Here is a 21,288-nt window from a genome sequence, read left to right on the forward strand (position 1 = left end):
CTTCACTATTAGGTAATCCTTTTTATTTTTTTTATCTGGACTCACAATTTATATTATAAGACAAATAAATGATATCAGAATGCCACTGTATTATTATTTCTATTATTTACTGGTATATAGCATGGACACTATTCACAGCTTTACAAAATGAACCGCAACAAGCTGTGTGCAAGGACATTTCAAGGTCAATTCAAGGGTAACTGCTACAGATGCAATATGAAACTGTGGAAGGGTCTCCAAGATCCAGATAGTTTTCAATCTAGAGATATTTAAATGTCACCCAAATACTGTTCTGTATCCTGCCTGCCAATGTTACCCCTTTGACACGTGAAGCAATGTGCTACTGACCCTCTGTCAGTGCAAGCATTTAATCCCAGTCTTACTCAGCAACATACAGTATATTAGGCTTGCAATGAAATGAAAGCACTCAGCCACGTGACACCTTCTGTACTATTTATGACAGGTCTTTTGTAATTTAAAACGTGTTTCACAGCTTTCTAAAATGAGATCTTAAAGTATAGCCTTGCAAAACACAATAAAAATGTCACAGAATGTGCAATACAGACTGTTCTCCTTGGGGTACATATAGGAGTGTGCAGCTGACTGGAGAATGAATGGAGAACCCCTTCCTAATCTGCAGTATTCATATTATATCACAACCAAAGATGACCAGCAAAATAAATGTTATATCAAATTGTATTTTAAACAGGAACGTACAAGGGGATTTTAGTGATATATGTAAAGAAAAAGCAGTTTGACAAATTTTTTCGGGTAATTTAAGTAAGACCGTGGTTTTAAAAATGAATTTCGTGGAAGGTTTGGATTTCCTAAAAGGGGGGCCCCAGGGATTAATAGGGACAGAATATTTTCTAGATAAGAATAGTTTTGCTTTAGATCAGTGTTTGTAAACTTTTTTTGATTAAGGAACACTATAATTATATTGTGAAATTCTGAGGAACCCCAACCCTCTAAAATAGCGCGTCTGTGATCAGATGTATTGTACGGAACCCCAACCCTCTCTAATAGCGCGTCTGAGATCAGATGCATTGTAAGGAACCCCAACCCTCTCTAATAGCGCGTCTGAGATCAGATGCATTGTAAGGAACCCCAACCCTCTCTAATAGTGCGTCTGAGATCAGATGCATTGTAAGGAACCCCAACCCTCTCTAATAGCGCGTCTGAGATCAGATGCATTGTAAGGAACCCCAACCCTCTCTAATAGCGAGTCTGAGATCAGATGCATTGTAAGGAACCCCAACCCTCTCTAATAGCGTGCCTGAGATCAGATGCATTGTAAGGAACCCCAACCCTCTCTAATAGCGCGTCTGAGATCAGATGCATTGTAAGGAACCCCAACCCTCTCTAATAGCGTGCCTGAGATCAGATGCATTGTAAATTCTTCTGTATTTGGTACAATTTTCAAATGACCTGAAAATTACAGGAACCCTTTAGGGATATCAGGGGACCCCAAGGGCTCCTAGGAACCCCTGTTGAAAAAAAACTGCCTTAGATAGTGGGAGATAGCGTTACCAACGGTACCAAATGTACACCAAATGACCCATGGCCCTGATGACGATAGTTGGGAAGTCCTGGATTTGGGGGCGCTAACAATTAGCCATCACCGTATCATCCTCTGATTTAGATGTGGTTCCATATTGGAAATCACGAACTGTCCCTTGTCGGAGGACTGGTGACCCTATTGAGACACATTGTCACGTCTGCCTGAAATTTAGAAACAGTGGCTAACTATGGATCCATCCGCTGACAACAGCTGTATTACAGAACCCTCCCCATCCCCTGTTGTTTTTTTCCAGGAGGTAAATGCAAAGCTGACACAGAGATGACCTTTCCCAGGAGGCTGACCTATCAGAGGGGGAGTGAGCCAGAGAGAGGATGGGAACAGGTAGTGAAAGAACTGCGGAATGTGGTTAGAAGAAACCTCATGCAGTGTATCTGTAATTACTCTCTGGGATTCGGGAGTCTGACACACTGCTTTTTTTTTTTTTTTTTAAACCCTGGTGCCACTTAACACCCCAGATTGGATCTGAAATGAAGAGAAAGCACTCAGCCCTGTAACGTTATCACCTCCCTGCGCCTCAAGCAAAAAGCTTAGATCCCAAGATCTTTGGGAGTTGGTCGTTGTGCCGGGAAAAAAAAATGTGTTAAACAGCTTTTTTTCAAATTGTGCCCATTAACCTAATTTTAAAAGTAGTGCAAAATTGTAGATGTTAAAATCTGGCTACCTGCTTTAAACTTTGTAAGATTGTAAGCTCTCCGGGGCAGGGATTTCCTTTCCTATTATGTGACTTTGCTGTGCTTATTGCATTATTATAATTTCCTGTACTGTATTGTCTTTGTAAAGCGCTGAGCACACAGTGGGCACTATAGAAATAAAGATATACATACAAACGTGTAGTCTTAGCATAGGTGTAGAAACAAATAATCATAATAAAAAATTGAAGATTGAGCCACCTGTGCTGAAGCAGGGATATCCTTAAAACCTGACCTGTTGGTGGCCCTTGAGGACTGGAGTTGCCCACGCCTGCTCTACAGGGTAGCTTCTCTTGTCGCCTGTCAGCAAAGTGGTTAAGGGACTATATCTCAATAAGGCAATATTGCAAGGAACCCAATACTTCTTTGTGATTGACTGAATTATACATCATTATTTCTACAGCATCTGTGTGCCAACCCAGTACACTGTATAATAACCTCTACTAATAATATCAAATAAAATATATCACAATCATAAATACATTGCTACATAAACCAACATTAGCACTATAATTGCCAGCTACCCCGGGGGTGCAGGTGGAATGCCAAATATTTTATCGGTAACAAAAAAAAAAGACTGATTTAAGGAGGCAGTCCAGTGGGTACTTTAAAATTATATATATTAATATATACAGCCTTTGATAAGCTTTATTGAAAACAAATTACCTAAGCTGATGATTTGTTCTCCTGTGATCGGCAAATATCTTGCTTTCCTGATTCAATCAATCCTTCAGTGTAACTCAGCAGCTACAATGTATACTAATATTACTAAGGTAACGTTGACTATTGTTAAAGTCTACAGCTCAAACTGCTGGGAACATTTGCAACAAATTATCACAAAGACGAAAGTGTTGCAAAGATCTTGGAAGGTGTGCTAGGGTCTGCTAAATAAATTAAATGGTGCTCGTTATATTAAAACCAATTTAAAAAAAATGGAATTAAGAGTTGAAGTTTTTTTAAGTATTATCCAATACTACAAAATTGAATTATTGAAGAAAAAAACATGTAGAATATTGCTTGGTTTACTCCTTTAAATAACGTGTTTGCAGTGCTAAAAAGTTAACGAATCAGTGCTTGGGGACCTCACAATTTATTAGGGGACTGGCCAAGGGATAAGGAGATAACATGATTTTTTTTTTTTGTTTAAAAAAGTGAAACTTGTTTTTCAGCCATGGTTACCAGAAGACCAATCCTTCTCCAATCGGATATAACCAATGGTCGGATGCACAACAGTAACAGTGTTTGTTGTTTTTTTTAAAGACTCTTTCTACTTTTAGAGCCTGTTGCATAAAGTGAAGTTTTTCTTCATGTCAGATAGACTCTTTTTAAGGAGCACCGAGCCATGCATTTATCACATCTATATGGAGTACAATTTTGGGCACCAATCCTAAGAAAAGACATTATGGAACTAGAGAGAGTGCAGAGAAGAGCCACAAAATTAATAAAGGGGATGGACATTCTAACTTATGAGGAGAGGCTAGCTAAATTAGATTTATTTACATTAGAAAAGAGGCGTCTAAGAGGGGATATGATAACTATATACAAATATATTCAGGGACAATACAAAGAACTTTCAAAAGAACTATTCATCCCACGGGCAGTACAAAGGACTCGGGGACATTCCTTAAGGTTGAAGGAAAGGAAATTTCACCAGCAACAAAGGAAAGGGTTCTTTACAGTAAGGTCAGTTAAAATGTGGGATTCATTACCCATGGAGACTGTGATGGCAGATACAATAGATTTGTTCAAAAAAAGGTTGGACATCTTTTTATATGGGAAAGGTATATAGGGATATACCAAATAAGTATACATGGGAAGGATGCTGATCCAGGGATTAATCCGATTGCCAATTCTTGGAGTCAGGAAGGAATTAATTTTTCCCCTTAATGGTTTTTTTTGTTTGCCTTCCTCTGGATCAATAAGTAAGTATAGATATAGGATAAAGTATCTTTTGTCTAAATTTAGCATTGGTTGAACTTGATGGACCTACGTCTTTTTTCAACCTCATCTACTATGTAACTGTGTAACTATGTAACATCGTTTTGGTGCTTCTTTAGAAGGGCCCCGAGGAGATCCCTGGCATTTTATTGTGCTAGGTTTTGGAATGTGAAAGGAGGAATGTGTTCAAAGGTCAGACACACATACCATTTTCTGGTGTGAACGTTATATTGACGACATCTTACTCAGATCTCAATGACTGTGTCATGTCTAGTGGAAACCCAAGAAATGTACCATTCACAAACATGCCAAATGTAAACGTAATGGAATGTGTTTGTTTTTCTGGTTAATGAAACAATTGGAGCAAAGTATAATATGTGTTATATAAACATGCCCAGGTAATGTAATCTAGTTTCCATCTAGGTTCAGGGGTGGGCAACTCCAGTCCTCAAGGGTCACCAACAGGTCAGGTTTTAAGGATATTCCTGATTTAGCACAGGTGGCTCCAACAGAGGCTCAGTCGAAGATTGAGCCTCTCATGGAGCCACCTGTGCTGAAGCAGGGATATGCTGAAAACCTTACCTGTTGATGGCCCTTGAGGACTGGAGTTACCCACCCCTGCTGTAGGACTTTATATTACAGCTATCCCTGTGGGCAAATTCCTAAGTGTTGGTAGGAAATGTTACACAGATACTGGCTTTCTGTCTTTTAGATTTAGAGTTTAGGGTACAGTACATAAACGATAGAACATGTCTTTAAAGCAGCAATCCCTCTTACTTGTTTTTTTTTAACACCCCTCCTTTTTTGCAGGATGAAAACCTGAGGGTCCCTGGATCTGAAATGCACTAATTTCAGCTCAGGAGACCCCCTGGTTTCAGCAGTAAATAGGTTTCACCAGTAAATATATCCAGTAAATATATCCACTTTGCATTCCCTTCAGGGGAAACAAAATGGCAGTTTCAATCTACCGCTTCATGCGGGCCAATAGGAAGCTGCAACATCATCCTTTCTGACTTCCTATTTGCTCGCGCGATATGGACGATTTAAAACCGGTAAGTGTCTCGGGAACAGGCAGGTTCCCACCCTGCAAAGAAAATGGGCGTCAGTCATATAGTTAGGCGGCATTATTCCCCTTTCACTCTGCTATTTCCAAATAATGTGGGATTTGCCATCCAGGATAACCCACAAGATGAATATTCTATAGATACACAGAAGTGGATTCCAAATAAGGACCACTTGAGTCACCTAGTCTGGCTACATTATCGGACATTATGTCACAACATAAATCCTGCATAATCCCTGGTCTCATTCCCTCACTTTGTGTTGTAGACTGTGATTCCTCTTAAAACGTTCGTCCCACAAACTGAACTATGGCATGTGTAACAGATTAAAAATAGGTGAAACTACTGCACAGCTATCCTCTATCCCCAGAAATATTGTCCATTGTAACAGCTGCCCATTCACCCTTATGTTGTAGGGCAGGCGTGCTCAATTCCTGTCCTCAAGCCCCCCCCCCCCCCCCACCCCCCCAACAGGTCAGGTTTGCAGAATCTCCCAGCTTCAGCACAGGTGGCTCGATCAGAGCCCTGTGCTGAAGCTGGGATATCCTGAAAACTTGACCTGTTGGGGGGGGGGGGGGAGGGGGCTTGAGCACTGGAGTTGAGCCCCCTTGTTATACAGGGCCCCATGTGCCATTTATGGCAGGTTTGCCCCAATATTTAACCTCGGTGGAACCAAGTACCTTCCTTATTAAACCGGTTACCAGTTTCACTCTCCTATTGTTTTCCTTACTTAATAACAGTTTCCTCCAACCTGGACAGGCATACAGATACATTAATAATGCATTTTCTAAACGCCACAAAAATGCACAACTCCTGGAAGCCTTCCCACTATCTCGCAAACCATAATAACATGTCAGAGACTAGTGTTATGAAAAAAAAAATAGCTAGTTTATTGCACAACACTCAGGACACAGATGATTTGGTACAAAGATTATACAACTCCCCAAACCCCCCAAGTCAATGTTTTGTTTATTGTTTTTCTGTATCTTTCGTCCCAGGGCCACTGTATTATTTGGTAAATGTTATCCTGTTGTCTCTGTAAAATGGATACTTAGTACTCATATGCTGATCTGACAATAATAATGTCCTCTCCTCACACTTCCTTCTTTTCCTTTCCGCACCCTTACCTTTGTGCCTAACAAAACCTCAATTAGGTCAAATAAATAAATAGGTAACTGATGCCCAAATCAATTCAGAGAAGTCGTTTTAAATCGTGTTTGGTTTAACCTGTAAATGTTAAGAAATATTGTAAGCTGGAGTTTGGGGATGGATGTTACTGACCTTGGTGTGGCCAAGGGCCAAACTGACACACAGACACTGCGCCAGATTTAGCAATCAAGAAAACCCCATGAGTGTCAATGGAAATGAACATCTGTAAATCTGACTTATCATTAGACTTCCAACACTGCTCAACACAGGGGTGTGCGAACTGGGAGGGGGGGCGCCACCCCTGAATTTTTTTTTGGGGGGGGGGGGCGCAGCGGTTGTAGAGGCTCCCGCGCTCTTCCCCGAGGCATTTAAATTAAATGCCGGGGGACCGCGCGAGGCCTCTGCAACCTCAACTGACCGAGATTCAGCCGGCTTCTCCATGGCAACGTGGCGTCAAATGACACCACGGGGTCATGTGATGTGACGTCCCATTGCCCCACGGCATCATTTGACACCATACTAAGGTAAGGGGGGGGGGCGAGTGCACCGGGGGAGACAAGGAGGGGGGCGGGGGGGCAGCAACAAAAGTTTGTGCACCCCTGGCTTAACACGTACTATTTTAGCCTGATCTTTACACACATATATCAATGTATCAAATTCTGACATGTTAAACCAGGGGTCCTCAACTCCAGTCATCAAGGTCAACCCAACAGGTCAGGTTTTCAGGATATCCCAGCTTCAGTACAGGTGGCTCAATCAGAGACTCAGTCACAGACTGAGCCTGTGAGTGAGCCACCTGTGCTGAAGTAGGGATATCCTGAAAACCTGACCTGTTGGGGGGCCTTGAGGACTGGAGTTGAGCCCCCCCTGTGTTAACCCATATCACTGATATTAGCCCAGGTTATAAAACATTGACATGCTGTCCAGTGTGGAGGTGGATGTTTTTTTGTAGCATAATGTAGTATATGCTTTGATAACGTTTAGATATATTTGGTTGTGTATTGGATCACACCGTAATTAGATAAACAGTCGCATATTATGTGACATTGTGTTTATTCCCTGACATTTGAACCACAATGAAATGCAGAGAATGAGAGGACAGTATGTACGAAACATTTATCTTTCTCACGTCATGAATATGTGGAACACACGGGCCCCCGGGCGGTGTGATATACTGGGTGCTCGCAAGCTGAATATAACACCTTGGGTGGGGAGGCTGGCGTATTTACAATGATATGGCATAGATGGGGTCATAGTGTTAGGGCTGATATAAACTGTGTGTGCTCGTGCGCGCGTGCGTGCCTGTGCGAAGGCGCGTGCACGTGCCACACACGTTTTGTGTGTATACAGTGCGCGAGTGAGGTACTGTGTATGTATATGTGTGTGTGTGTATATGTGTGTGTGTGTATTTAAATACGGTTTCAAATAAATAAATCCTTTAATAATTGTTTTAATAACATTGTACATACACACACACACACATACACACACATACATACACAAACATACACACACACATACATACACACACATATACACACACACACACATTTTCAGCGGTGGTAGCGGCGCTAATTCTTTCTTTTTCTCATCTTCCCCCCTGTCGGCCGGTTCCACGCTCCCTGCCGTGCGCACGCGCGGCACCATCATAGAATGGCTGACTAACCTGAGCCAATTAAAACTGGCGCGCGCACACTATAGAACCGGCCTTAGGCTGGGTCTGAGAGATACTCAAAGGGGAACGATTAGGCTACAGGCACTTTTGCATTTACAACATTAATCTCAGCCATGTTTCAATGGGAAGGAGTGGCTCACTAAGTAAAGGTGATGACTTTGCACCGAGCAACTGAGTTAGAAGCAGGGGACCCTGGTTCAATACCTGGTGTCATCTCCTTGGGCAAGTTATTTTATTTCCCTGTGCCTCAGGTGCCAAAAAAAAAGAAGCTTGTAAGCCCTGCTTGGCAGGGACAGTGTCTGCACAAAGATGTGTATATATATATAGTGCTACACAAGGGGGAAAAGCTATTATTATTTTCTTATTGGGAAAAAAGGGACTGGTTCTTCTACCACTAATTCCTTTATTCTATATGCTTTGAAGCAACATACAGACAGCTGAGAAGGGACAGAGAACCTAAGTGGAGATTTGTGGCTTCTAATTTATTCCAATAAATTAACATTTTAATGGCCTGATTTTGACTTCAAAGAATGTGGCACGTTGAAGTCAATAGAATGTTTAGGGGGAGTGTTTTATTATCTCCAGGCTGCTAAACCGGGGAAGAAATGGAGAAAAGAAACAGCACCAGATTCACAAAATAAATTAGATTTTTTTTGCATGTTGGGTGCATTCATTTGCTTTGGTAAATCTGGTGGTATTATTTGCCCTAATGTTGCAGTCAAGGGACTCGAATACATGTGACCCCTCTCCCCACAATGCATCTCTCCCTCTCTGCGGAACCTGCTAATCAGGTTTCAGACTTTTGACAGCGATTCTGAGACTGTGAGGCTAAGGCCTCGGGCATGGTCAGCGCTTAGGCGCTGACCCGTGCTGAGGCGCGCTGCTGCTCGGCACTGAGCCCCTGCAGCCGCAATGAGAGCGGCTTTAGCAGGGGCTCGCGCACGCTTCCGCACGCCTGCGGAAGCGTGTGTCTTAACAAATGTTACGTTTCAGAGCTCGCCGGAGCGCAGGGCCGGTCACGTGAGCGTTTCGCCCAATGAGGGCGAACCAGCTCCGTGACGTCACTGGCCCGCCCCCAGACACGCCCACGGATGGCGCGCGCTCTAAGGCCAGGGAAAGCACCCCTTTCCCTGAGCCTCAGCGCGCCTCCACACCGGCGAGGTGTCTATGGACTAACCTTAGGCTGCACCCCTGTGCTGCTGACCGCGCTCATGCTTGAGAGTGGTGACGTCACCAACTCTCCAAGCATGAGCGTTCGGGTGTCCGGCAACTTTTTGGGTAAGTGCTGAGGCACCGGACTTACTCCCGGCACCCTTTATGAGGGCGGCTTTAGGGGGCGCTTCCGCACGCTTCCGCAGGCGTGCAGAGGCGGAGGAGACAGATCAATTTAAGTTTCGGCGCGGAGGGCCGGTCACGTGAACGGTTCGCCCAATGAGGGCGAACCAGCTCCGTGACATCACCGGCCCGCCCCCAGACGGCATCCGCTTTCCCTCAGCCTCCGCGCGCCTCCCACGGCTGCAGTCTCCATGGACTCAGCCTTACTCTAGGCTTCATCCTGGGGTAGCTCTCACTCCTATGCTGGGGAGGTGGTTATACTTGTTGCCCCTAGTCAAGGATAAAGTGGCAGTCTTTTGCATGGGGTTAATAATGCTCCACCACTTTTCCAGTTGGCCGTTAAGGCAGGGGTGCCCAACACTGGTCCTCAAGCCCCCCAACAGGTCAGGTTTTCAGAATATCCCAGCTTCAGCACAGGTGGCTCAATCCGTCCCTGCTTCAGCACAGGTGGCTCAATCAGAGGCTCAGACTTTGATTGAGCCTCTGATTGACCCACCTGTTCTGAAGCAGTGACTGATTGATCCACCTGTGTGGAGCTGGGATATCCTGAAAATCTTACCTGTTTGGAGGGGGGCTTGAGGACTGGAGTTGAGCATCCCTGCATTAAGGCTATTATGTATTGCATATTTTCTCCATACCTATATGATCAGGATTGCACTAGGGACCTTCCGGTTAAGACGGTCCAAACATAATCCAGAGTTCCTATGCTGAGAATTCTTATCAAAAGCATGCTGCGAGAACTATTGAGGGGCCTTACTACTGGCGCTTACTTGGGTCAGGGCACGTTTCCTCACTGAAAACAACAAACGGTGACAGGACACATCTTAATACACATGACTATATACACACAAACGTATTTACAGGACTCACAGTGAGGATCCCCATCTGAACTCTGAAGAACCTACCACTAGAACATTCGGTGGAGCTATATATACCAGTCATATCGGTTAACCCAGTTATTTTCAACTGGGGTTCCGTGAAACTCGGGGGTTACACAAGTGCTTCTCAGGGGTTCCCGCGGCCTCCAGGGGGGAGAAGTAGGACAACTCTCCCAGCTGTTCACGGACCAGCGCGCCCCATGCAGCAGTGACCTGATGGCTCCACAGCTCAGCAGCGGCCACCACCGTCCCGGTCACTGTGATCTTTCCTCTCTCTGCTCGTGTCACTGCCGGAAGCCGCGTTCAACTACCGGCTGACAGGTGGGAGCTTCGGATCGGTGCAGCACCGCCGGCTCAAAGGTAAGAGCGCGCGCTCTCTCTGAAGTTAGCTGCAGACAAAGAGAGAGGGGGAGAGTGTGTGTGTTGAAGAGAGAGGGGGAGTGTGTTTGTATATTAGAGTGGGGGAGAGTGAGCATAAGAGGGGGAGAGTGAGCGTAAGGGGAAAAGTGAGAGGGGGAGTGTGAAGATGGGGGAGAAAAGACAGACAGGGAGAGACACGAGGGACGGGGGGAGACAAGAGAGACGGGATGAGAATGTTGGAGTGCCCTAGAATTTCACAATCTAATTCTGGGGTTCCTTAACCAAAAGAAGGTTGGAAACCACTGGGTTAACCCATTAAGGCCATTAACCCCTTAACTGAAATAGTAGTCCCTAAAGATGGGGGCTACACTCAGAAAAGTGTGGCGGGGCGGGGGTGCAAGACAGATGCAGAATTTTATACATTTCATTGTAATATGTGGGTCACCTAACCCCACCCTAACACCTGCTGTTGACTCAGCCCAAAGCACCAGCGGACGCCAGCAATACACACAACAGGTGAAAAGCAACTTGACACATTGATGCAGAGGGACACAGGATAAAAGGACATCGATTTAACCCCTTTGCTCCAAAATTGCCTTACTATACAGACTCCTATGAGGTCATTCTGGGTATAAATAACATTGCAATTTACTGCAGATAAAAGGCCTATTTCTGTCCCTCTCCCCCATCTGCCTCTTCACCATGGCCAATTTCCCACTCCCCTTTGCCTGAGGCGCAGAATTGGTTGAACAGGTGTCCCCTCCCACCTGTCCATCCCGCGTTAGGCTTTCAGCTGTGACCAACAGCACATGTGTCCCCGTGAGAGGGCAGCCTGCGACGCCAGACCTGTGCTGACAGTGGCTAAGAATAACCCGGCGGTATCCTGTTTCAAACCAGAAACATGGACCCTGCCCCAGCACGTTAACCTCTCCGGTGACAGGGATAGAAAAACATGGCTGCCGGCAAAGATTTGGAACTAAGGAGATCTAACCCCTTCAGTGCTAGAGGGACTTGCTAGACTGTGCAAAGTGTCTGGCACTGACGTGGTTAATTTGCTAATAATGGCTATCACACGTTTATTAATCGGCTTCCTACTTTTGGCATTAGGTTGATGCTACAAAAAGTCTTCCAGCCAGTCTCAAGGTAAATGTGCAAGTCTTTTGCTCTGGAGGGGGGCACCCTGGTAACAGTTCTCAGTATGTGATGGTACTAGGGGGCACAGAGCACTGATAATTACATAGCTAGATGATAGACAGGTAAGTAGATAAGTAGATACGTAGATACGTGATAGAGAGATACTGGGCTTTTTATGCGATGGAAAAGTGCCTCTTAGGCCTTGACCCCGCTGCCTACTACAGCGTCCGCTGTGGCGGACGCTGCACGGACGAGAGCCCTCCCCTCAATGGCGCCGGGCCCGCTGCGAGGGGGGGCCGCAGTGCTGGGGCGAGAGCTGCTCCTGCTTTCAATAGAATTGAGAGCAGGACTCGCGTCGAGCGATACAGCACGCCCCCCGGCGGTTCAGCCAAAGAGGGCGAACCTGCCGGGTGACGTCCTGGCCGCGCCCCCGTCACTCCCCCGCCACGCCCCCCCCTCCCCCCGTTCTCTCTTCCTGCAGTGAGCTGCAGACCAGGTAATCGGCTGCACGCGCCGCCAATCTCGCGGGCGCGCGTTGCAGCGGAGATATCGGGGCCTTAGCCTTAGCTTCTCTTCCTGCTCCTCCTCTCCAGCATCTTCTCCTTGTGACGACGTGTCGCCATGACAATGCGGTGACAAATGACGCCATGACATCACACGGCGCCGCATTGCCATGACAACACGACATCACACGACGCCACAAGATCACGATAATGCGGCCCGCGCTTTCCCCGATTATATAGATCATTATATAGATAGATATAGAGATAGATAGATGATAGATAATTTGATACATGATAGATAATTAGATATAGAACGGTGAGAGATAATTAGATAGATAATTACTGCTCTTGCACCACGGCTCCAGTTGAGAAGTTTCTGCACTTGTTATATATTCAAGGAGTGTATCTGCCCCCTTCCTACCTTCTGCTGGGATGTGAGGTTAGGGCAGGCCATTTTGGGATCACTTCAATGGAATTCCATGCATTCCTCGCTCTCAAATTACAGCCATTCTCATGCAGCCTCCTGTGTCCCCATTAGCACAGAGAGCCCCCATTCTACAGGCCCGCTACAGGAGCTCCTCAGCAAAGTGAGGAGAGCACCAATTATTTACATTCCCCTACAAAAATATACATACTCCGCCACACAGTGATCCTGAGTATCTCTATGCACATCAAGGCCCCGTTCCCCCCCCCCCTTCCCTCGCAACAAGTTGGTTCTTTAAATGTGCAGTCCTATGTGGAACCAAATTGTACTCATAGCTGGGATATGTGTTATCCCCTTAAGTCCTAGTCGAACCAGCAACACATTTTTCTCAGGGCTGGACACTGGCAGGGTTAAATAAATGATCATTAGATGGTTAACATCAGTTATTTAAAGATACTTATGCTGATGTTCAAGGCTTAGGCCGAGTCCATAGACGGACAATCCGTGCTGAGGCGTGCGGACGCTCCGCGCTGAGCCCCTGCATCCTCAATGAGGATGCCTTGAGAGGGGGCTCACGTGAGCGTCCGCAGGCGTGCTGACGAGATGGAGGTTTCAGCCGAGCGCCAAGCTGTTTTTCAGCGCGCTGTCGGCTGAAAACCTCCAATCACAGCACAGCAGCGTCAACGTTACGGCGCCGTGACGTCGGCGCCGTGACATTGACGTCAGTGCATCGCGGGCGATTGGCAAAGCGACGTCACTGCCCCGCCTCCAACCACCTCCCCCCGGCTCCCTTCGCGCACGCTGGCTCGCCTGCAAGTCCTTGCAATCGCTCTGACTGAAGCAGGCGAGCCTCAGCGTTAGCGCGCCTCCACTCTCCCCACCCCTCTATGGCCCGGGCCTTATACGTCAAGAACACTTACCGCATTAATTATATGTGTGTATATCTTTAGTAAATAAAAATAGCACTTGTGAGCACAGTCACATGTCTTAGGCAGGTCTGCAACCCTGCTTTTCGCCATTATCACCTAGCATGCAGTGCTTCCACTGCAGCAAGGGATTCTGGGATATCTTTATTTATATAGCACCATCCAGGTACATAGCACTTCACAGCAGTAAGGTTACGGCCCCGCTGCCTGCGCTGCTCGCGCGTCTGCGAGGCCGGCGGCGCGTGCAGCCAAGTCCCCCGGTCTGCCGTGAGCTGCAGGGGGAAAGACAGGGGGGGGCGTGACGGGGTCGTGGCCATGACGTCACCCGACAGGTTCGCCATTATTGGCTGAACCGCCGGGGGCGTGGCCTAGCGCTCCGTCACTAGTCCTGATCTCAATTCTCTTGAGAGCAGGAGAAACTGTCGCGGGGACCTGGCCTAACACACAGGACATAATAATATAATACATAATGGGAATAAGCGCTTTAGATCTGAAAGTAACATTAAGAAAAGTTGTCCCTGCCCCGAAGAACTTACAATCTAAGTGGTAAACAAAACACAGAACCCCAGCAAGCTCTTTTTGGAAACCCCTGAGCCCCCCCAAAATATATATATATGTATATGTGTCAAAATATTTCTCCCTCCTAATAGAGGTAAATGAGAATTTTATCTGGTAGTGTTAGGACTTGCGAACAGGTGTCTGCCTTGTCGTGGCTCGCAAGCTTACAACGCTTTGGCCAAAGGGTTAAACTAAATGACCCTATTTCAAGAGAATATATAAGTATTTTACTGTGTATTTCTGTCATGTTGGATGTAGCATTGGGCTTCTCTGTCGTCCAATCTAAGGCCCGGGCCATAGAGGGGGGGAGCCGTGCTGAGGCGAGCGGACGCTGAGGCTCGCCTGCAGAAGCTGGGCGATTTCATGCCCATACAGGCGAGCCAGCGTCCGCGATCGGAGGTGGGGGGAGACTGTAGGAAGGCGGGGCAGTGACGTCGCTGGGCCAATCGGCGCCGTGACGTTGACGCAGCCACCACTCTCATTGGAGGGTTTCAGCCGACAGCGCGCTGAAAAACAGCTTGGCGCTCGGCGGAAACCTCCAACTCCTCCGCACGCCTGCGGACGCTCGCGTGAGCCCCCTCTCAAGGCATCCTCATTGAGGATGCAGGGGCTCAGCGCGGAGCGTCCGCACGCCTCAGCACGGCCTGTCCATCTATGGACACGGCCTTAGTGGTAAGTAGGGAGAACACACAGACACAGTAGTTCTAGATTGCAAGCTGCTTGGGGCAGGGATCTCCTTTCTTTGTCTTAACCTACATGTACTCTTGTCATACGATGTTATTGTCCTCTCTTCCGCATTGTACTGCGCTGCAGCACGTGTTGGGGCCATACAAATAAAAGATAAATGTGTTCTTTCGGGTTCCCCGTGGATATGATCTCTGGCTGGACAGTGAGACCTTTCTGGCAACAAAAAGTGTTAGATTACTGCAGTGGGTCAGATTGTCCTGAGAGCCTATCTTATCTCTAAACAGGACAAACACCCTTCTTCCATGAGCAAAGAACAGTATAAACCTCTCCGATAAATAAAGGACTGTCATTTATCAAAGTCTCCTGGCTGCAAAATATGGGCCGAAAAACAGATTTCTTAGGGAAACACATTCCTAGTCAAACCAATTTCTTGATGGACAAATCTGGTGCCGTGTTTTTGCATTGGTTTTGCAGCCGGGGGACCCCCGAAATCCCCTACTAAATATGCCCCAAAGGCGTCTTCCCCATACTGGGAAAGAGTTGTATTGTATTGTATTGTATGTCTTTATTTATATAGCGCCATTAATGTACATAGCGCTTCACAGTAGTAATACATGTGGTAATCGAATAAATAACAGATAATATAAATAACAGATCATGGGAATAAGTGCTTTAGACATAAACATAACATTAAGGAAGAGGAGTCCCTGCCCCGAGGAGCTTACAGTCTAATTGGTAGGTAGGGAGAACGTACAGAGACAGTAGGAGGGAGTTCTGGTAAGTGCGTTAAACTCCATACAGCTGATCGGGGCTGACTTCTCCATCCTCCATCACAGGGACCACGCATTCACAGTCACATTTTAGAGGGCCCACGTAATCACACCAGGATTCGGAGGGAGGGTTGCCCAGCTCTTTGCAAAGGGGAGAAAGAGAGTTTCAGGTTTCCACAAGTACCACAAAAATGCAAAGATAAAGGCAGCCCGCCCCGCCCTGCTGTCCTAAACATACCTTATAAAGACGAGCAGGGTGCCTTTAGGCAGGGAACCCTCACAAGTATTTATTGCAGCTCTCAGGCTTGTGGCTTTTGTGTCCAACTGGGGAGATGAAAGAGAGAAATGTGTTCACATGGAGTACAGAGAACTGTCTCACATTTCACAAATAAAAAAACAAGATGCTCAGCCCTGATGCTTGTGAAAGACCCACAACCCCGGGGGCTGTGTAGATCAGGAAGAAGTAGTAAAACAATATTTTTGGGGAGCTAATAATCAGGTTTGCCCCCTTCCTCTCTCCAGATAAAAGGGAGATTTGGACAATATTGTCTATGTCCTTGAAACTGTAGTTGATGTGACGTGGTACTAACATATGGTTCTTCTTTCTTCTTCATTTGCCTACATCTTTCTAAAGTGAAACTCAAGACACCCTGCCTTATTGTTGTACTGGCTTAGAATATCAGGGACAGAACCACTACTTTTGAGAAAGCAGCCCCCCTGGTTGAATTTCTTCCTTCCTTTTTTTATATTATAGGGTTGAAGCAGGGGGTCTCTGGCGCTGAACCCTGTTAAATTCAGCTCCGGGGACCCCCTGCTTCCAGAAATACTTACCTCCATAGGGGGCGCTGGTATCTCTGTGAAGTTTAAATCTCCAGATCACACTGGCCAATAGGAAACATAGCTTCCTATTGGACATTTAAAAGCCGCCATTATGTCAGGCACACAAGTTCCCTGGCTGCAGAAATACCGGCACCCCCTACGGAGGTAAGTATCTCTGGAAGCAGGGGGTCCCTGGAGCTGAAATTAAGGGGGTTCAGCTCCAGAGACTCCCTGCTTCAATCCTATATGTGCATCTGCGTTGCCCCAAAGGCGAACAACCTGATGAGGCACCCCAAGAGCTGCTCTCCTCTGCACAGGATCAGCGTGCTAAGGGTTAACATTTGCTTGTACTTTGTGGAATGTCAACCCCACCCACTGGAATGTTAATGAGCCAAGAGGACACAAAGAACTTTGATTTCACAGCTGCATTGAATCTCAACCACCCCAGTGTACATCTGCGTTGCCCCAAAGGCAGACAGCCTTTGGCGCAGCTCAATGGTGTGAGCCGTTTACTGCCTGTCGCTGATGTTTGATGATGTTAAAGCTTCTCTATTTCAATCTGAAACTCACCAGCCCTTTTATCCCCTGTACCCAATGTTCCAACTCTATCTGTGCATGAAATGCCCGTGAATTGACTGTATAACCTCTGTTCTTTTAATGTAACCATGTACTGTTATAACTCTGTGCCCAGGACAGCGCTGCGCAAACTTTTTCAGCTGCGGCCCCCTTCCTGGGAGCCGCAGCGTTCGCGCCCCTCCCTCCCCCGAAGGTACGGCTTCAAATGACGTTGCGGGTCACGTCACCCCACCGCGTCATTTGATGCGCGTTGCCAAGGCGACGCGTCGCCGAAGACCCGGCTGCCAGTAGGTAAGTGAGGTTACAGAGGCCTCACGACTCCCCCGGCATTAAATTAAATGCCTGGGGGAAAGAGCGCGGGGTCTCTGTAACAGCCTGCGCCCCAACCCCCCCTCCCCCTGCAAATTCTCCCGCCCCCCAGTTTGCGCACCGCTGGCCCAGGACATACTTGAAAACGAGAGGTAACTCTCGATGTATTACTCCTGGTAAAACATTTATATAAATAAAATAAAACAAGCAATGCAACCAGGATTGCTGCTTTAAGGCACTTGGACCACGACATTTCAATAAATGACAATAATAACCATTATGTAATGGGTCACGGTTGGTTTGCATGAGCAGGGCAGGTGCGGCGTGCTATGGTCTATTTGTGTGCGCCCCGGCCTGAGCACTGGGATATCTGCTGAGTCTTCCTCCCTCTTCTTATCTGTCCATTTTCAGTTATACACACAGACCCCCTTACCGGCCCTACCTCCCCCCCCCCCCCCCTCACTCTGTCTGCACATTCCTGGGACGCCGATGATGTAACGGAGATGGGAACAGGGTAAGGGGAGATCCATGGCAGATCAGACCTGACAAAGCTGGCAAGGGGTAGCTGTCAACACTTAGACTCCACTTTACGTCACTGCGAAGGTCCCAGCGCTGAGCTATTTGCAGCTATACTTGAACCCTAAATATACAGCACTGCGCTCTTTAGAAGATCTATATCAGGTCTCTACCACCAGTTTTCCAGAGGCCCGATGGGAAAACATTTAGGAGTAGAAGGGCCACAAACTTATTGCCATGTCATTGTTTATAAGTTTCAAGACTTAAAAAATACTATATTTCAACATTGTGCCAGCATTTATAACAAGTGTACCACATAACCATATATGATATTACTTTAACTTAGCAGTGAGCCTCAGTGCAATGCACTCAGCTGCCTAAGCGACTCGTATGAAATCAGTAAGGTCTTTCACCAGCATCAAGAGGACACCCATGAACTTCTTGGGAATGGGCATCATGACAAAGGTTAGGCGTAGGCTTGCCAGGTCGCTTATCCAAAAATACTGGACACAATGATGAAAGGTGCGATGCACCTGCGACTCCATGCTGTTTCCTCCTCTCCTTGGCCTCACCCCCACATCTCCTCCTGCTTAGCTGCTTCTGGGTAATGCAGTCAATCAGGATGGAGGACGCTGCTCAGCCCCCTAGCAACAGCCCTGCTCTTCCGTGTGCCCCACACATCGGTCAGGTCACTATGTCCAGAGAGCTAATACCGGACACATACACGTCCAGTATTACCTCTCATTTTTTTACAGGACAGTGTCCAAATACAGGACAGTCCTGTTCAATACTGGACACCTGGCAACCCTAGTTACGCGTTCCTGACACGTTATAGGGGGGAAATAGAATGTTTGTTATTAAAATGTTCTGATTGGTCAAGCTAAAACATAAGGGTGCGGCCTATATGGCATTTGGGCTAGTGAGAAGCTGTTAGGGCAACCATTTTGTATTAAACTTTGAAGAGACAAGCCTTCCTCATCCCATCCCCGTTATAAAAAAAGAAATGGTGTATTGTATTCAGTATTATATTGTCACAGCGGCGGGATTCCTTGGCAGCTGTTTAGAAAATGGAAGCAATGAACATGTTTGCTTGGCTTGGCTTGGCTTGGGGCCTGGGAAGAGAGTAGCCCCACATTAGCTGTATGGTGTGGGTTGCTCTAACCTTTGGTGTATTACGGGGTACGTGCCCACTTGGCATTGTCAGTGGTTTGCACATGGTTAGAAATATGTTAAAAATTGTAAATATGTGAATTGGCTGGCAAGGAACGTATCTGTTTCAAATGTTAATAAACACTGTGACCGTTTATTGGGATTTGGGTTGGACGGCCTGTTCGAAGGGTATTGAAGGAGTCAAGTCCCTATGCGGCTCACCGGTGGAAGAGTCCTGCTGTTTATGTTTGTTGCCATTTTTAACAAATTTAGATGTTCAAATTTAGGCCCAGAAACAGAAGACCAGAACTTATCACCGGGATCAAGGCAGCAGACAGAACAAAGCAATTCAATAAAGAGTATTTATTCTAGCCGGAGCCAGCAAGCACAGCACAAAATCACAGAGCTTACACTCACCAACACAGGGAATGCAGGAGAAATCCTAGCTACCAAGATGCCAGGCCCCACTTCCTAGGCCGACCCGGGTCCCACTCCGGTGGGGATAGAGACTATTCCTGACCTCTCTGGTGCTATTTGCGGCAGATCACTTTCACATCTCCTGCTGAACGTCTCTGCTTCTCCGGTTCAGCCGACAGGAGATCTCCCGCTGGGCCGGTGCTGCTCTGTTTGGGGAGGCCGCAAATGGCTCCGGTTTTCGGGGAGGATGCTCCCCCAGCTTGATCTCCACACCTGAGTACCATTTCCTTTGCCCCCCTGCAGTCCTCCCCTTTCCCTTCAGACCTAGCAGCAGCTAGGGCTGCACAAAGGGTTTGTCAGCCCTACATGCCCAGAGACTCCGGCTGTGCTTTATTGTTGCACAATTCACATTTTACTACATAGTACATTCAAACCAAGTAGCCCCGGGGTCTGGTGGCCAGATGAGTCCCAGGGAAGGAAGGACAGGAGTCAGGCTTAACCTTTATTATTCTGGTCACTTCAGGCACAGGAAGATGTTTTGGGAAAGAGGTGATGAAGAGGGTGAAAGAGGATTAATGAGGGTGAGGATAAAAATGGGGTGAGGGAATAAAAATGTGTAGATGAGAGAGAGGGAGGATTGTGTCGAGCAGGAGGCAAGTCCAGCCAACATACACAAGGTTCCGCCATTTTGGGGGGATGTTTTTGGGGAGGAGGGAGAAGTTTAGCCCTACATGCTTTCTGCAGTGCTTCTGGACCTGTTTGTGCTTTTCTACAGACCGGCGTAGCGTGTAAATCCGGATGTTTGGAGTATTTCCTATAGCTGCTGCAGTGCACATGTCATTGAAATGCTTTGCAGGTTTCTCTGGCAATGAAGAAGTTAAAGGTAACTGCTGGCTGCAGGCCTCTTGCTGCCTGTGTATTCTCTCTTACACACAAACACACAGTCTCTCTCAATAACTCTGTGTCCTACAGGAGTAAGATAAATGGACAGAACCCTATGTACGTCACCCCAGCGGTAACTATAGCAACATCCTCATTTGGGACGTCAAACACAATCACATGGTGTAGGGGTGACCAGCCTAACCCCTCACCTTAAATATAAACCCTTCTGTCTCAGGCGGCTGCACTTATTGTCTTGTGGCTTAACCCCATAAGCGTTGGGAGGGGGGCCCCTCACAATGCACTGCTCTAAAATCTGTTGAGGAACCATCCCAATCTCTTATCCCTTTTTAGACGCATTGAGAGTACCTTTTTTTACCACGTTTTGCAGCGGTGAGCTGCAGAGCTCTGGGACTTGGCGCGCCATGTTATAGTAACCCAGTGAAATTGTTACCGCGAGCTTGCATTAACCGGGTTCCTGTCTCCACGTAGAACTGAGCACCGGAGATACTGTGCCAGGATTCCACCCCAGGGTTGCCTGCACGCGCACCTCCGTAAAAAAAAGCCAAACTGTTCTGCCAGTGAAAAGGTTGATGCAAATGCAAAATATGATGAAAATAGAGAAGTAAAAGTGCTTTATTAAAAGAAATGGATGGGGTTCTTTTCCCCCTGGCACCAAATTCTTTGTTGCTGAGTGTGTGTGGGCCTGAGAGAAAAAAAACTTGTTGATTTTATTCCTCTCTTTCAGGAAATGTTTTGCTTTCATTCCCCGGCTGATCTGTGTGTAAATCACATTCCTTAAATTCCATAAGCGAAACTCATCTCTGGCTCCTCTGGCACTTCTACAATAAATTGTAATTGTTGCAAAACAATGTGGCAGAATTTACACGGGCCTACACACAGGGACCCCACCGTCAGACTCCGGAGAAACGTTTAACCCTTCACTGAGGACGC

At 46.8% G+C, this 21,288-nt stretch overlaps 2 long non-coding RNA genes across 2 annotated transcripts in view; one reads left to right on the forward strand and one right to left on the reverse strand.

Annotated features, from left to right (window-relative positions):
* Positions 1-21,288, forward strand: part of LOC142468492 (uncharacterized) — a 64,362-nt gene that overhangs the window by 22,911 nt on the left and 20,163 nt on the right. The gene's annotated exons all lie outside the window — the stretch shown is intronic.
* Positions 15,266-19,801, reverse strand: LOC142468491 (uncharacterized). The gene is made up of 3 exons (XR_012788667.1): positions 19,456-19,801; positions 15,908-15,993; positions 15,266-15,810 (listed from the first exon to the last, which is right to left on the reverse strand). It is a non-coding gene; the product is annotated as an uncharacterized LOC142468491 (long non-coding RNA).

The sequence above is a fragment of the Ascaphus truei genome, chromosome 17, assembly GCF_040206685.1.
Source record: "Ascaphus truei isolate aAscTru1 chromosome 17, aAscTru1.hap1, whole genome shotgun sequence".
Lineage (NCBI taxonomy): Eukaryota > Metazoa > Chordata > Amphibia > Anura > Ascaphidae > Ascaphus > Ascaphus truei.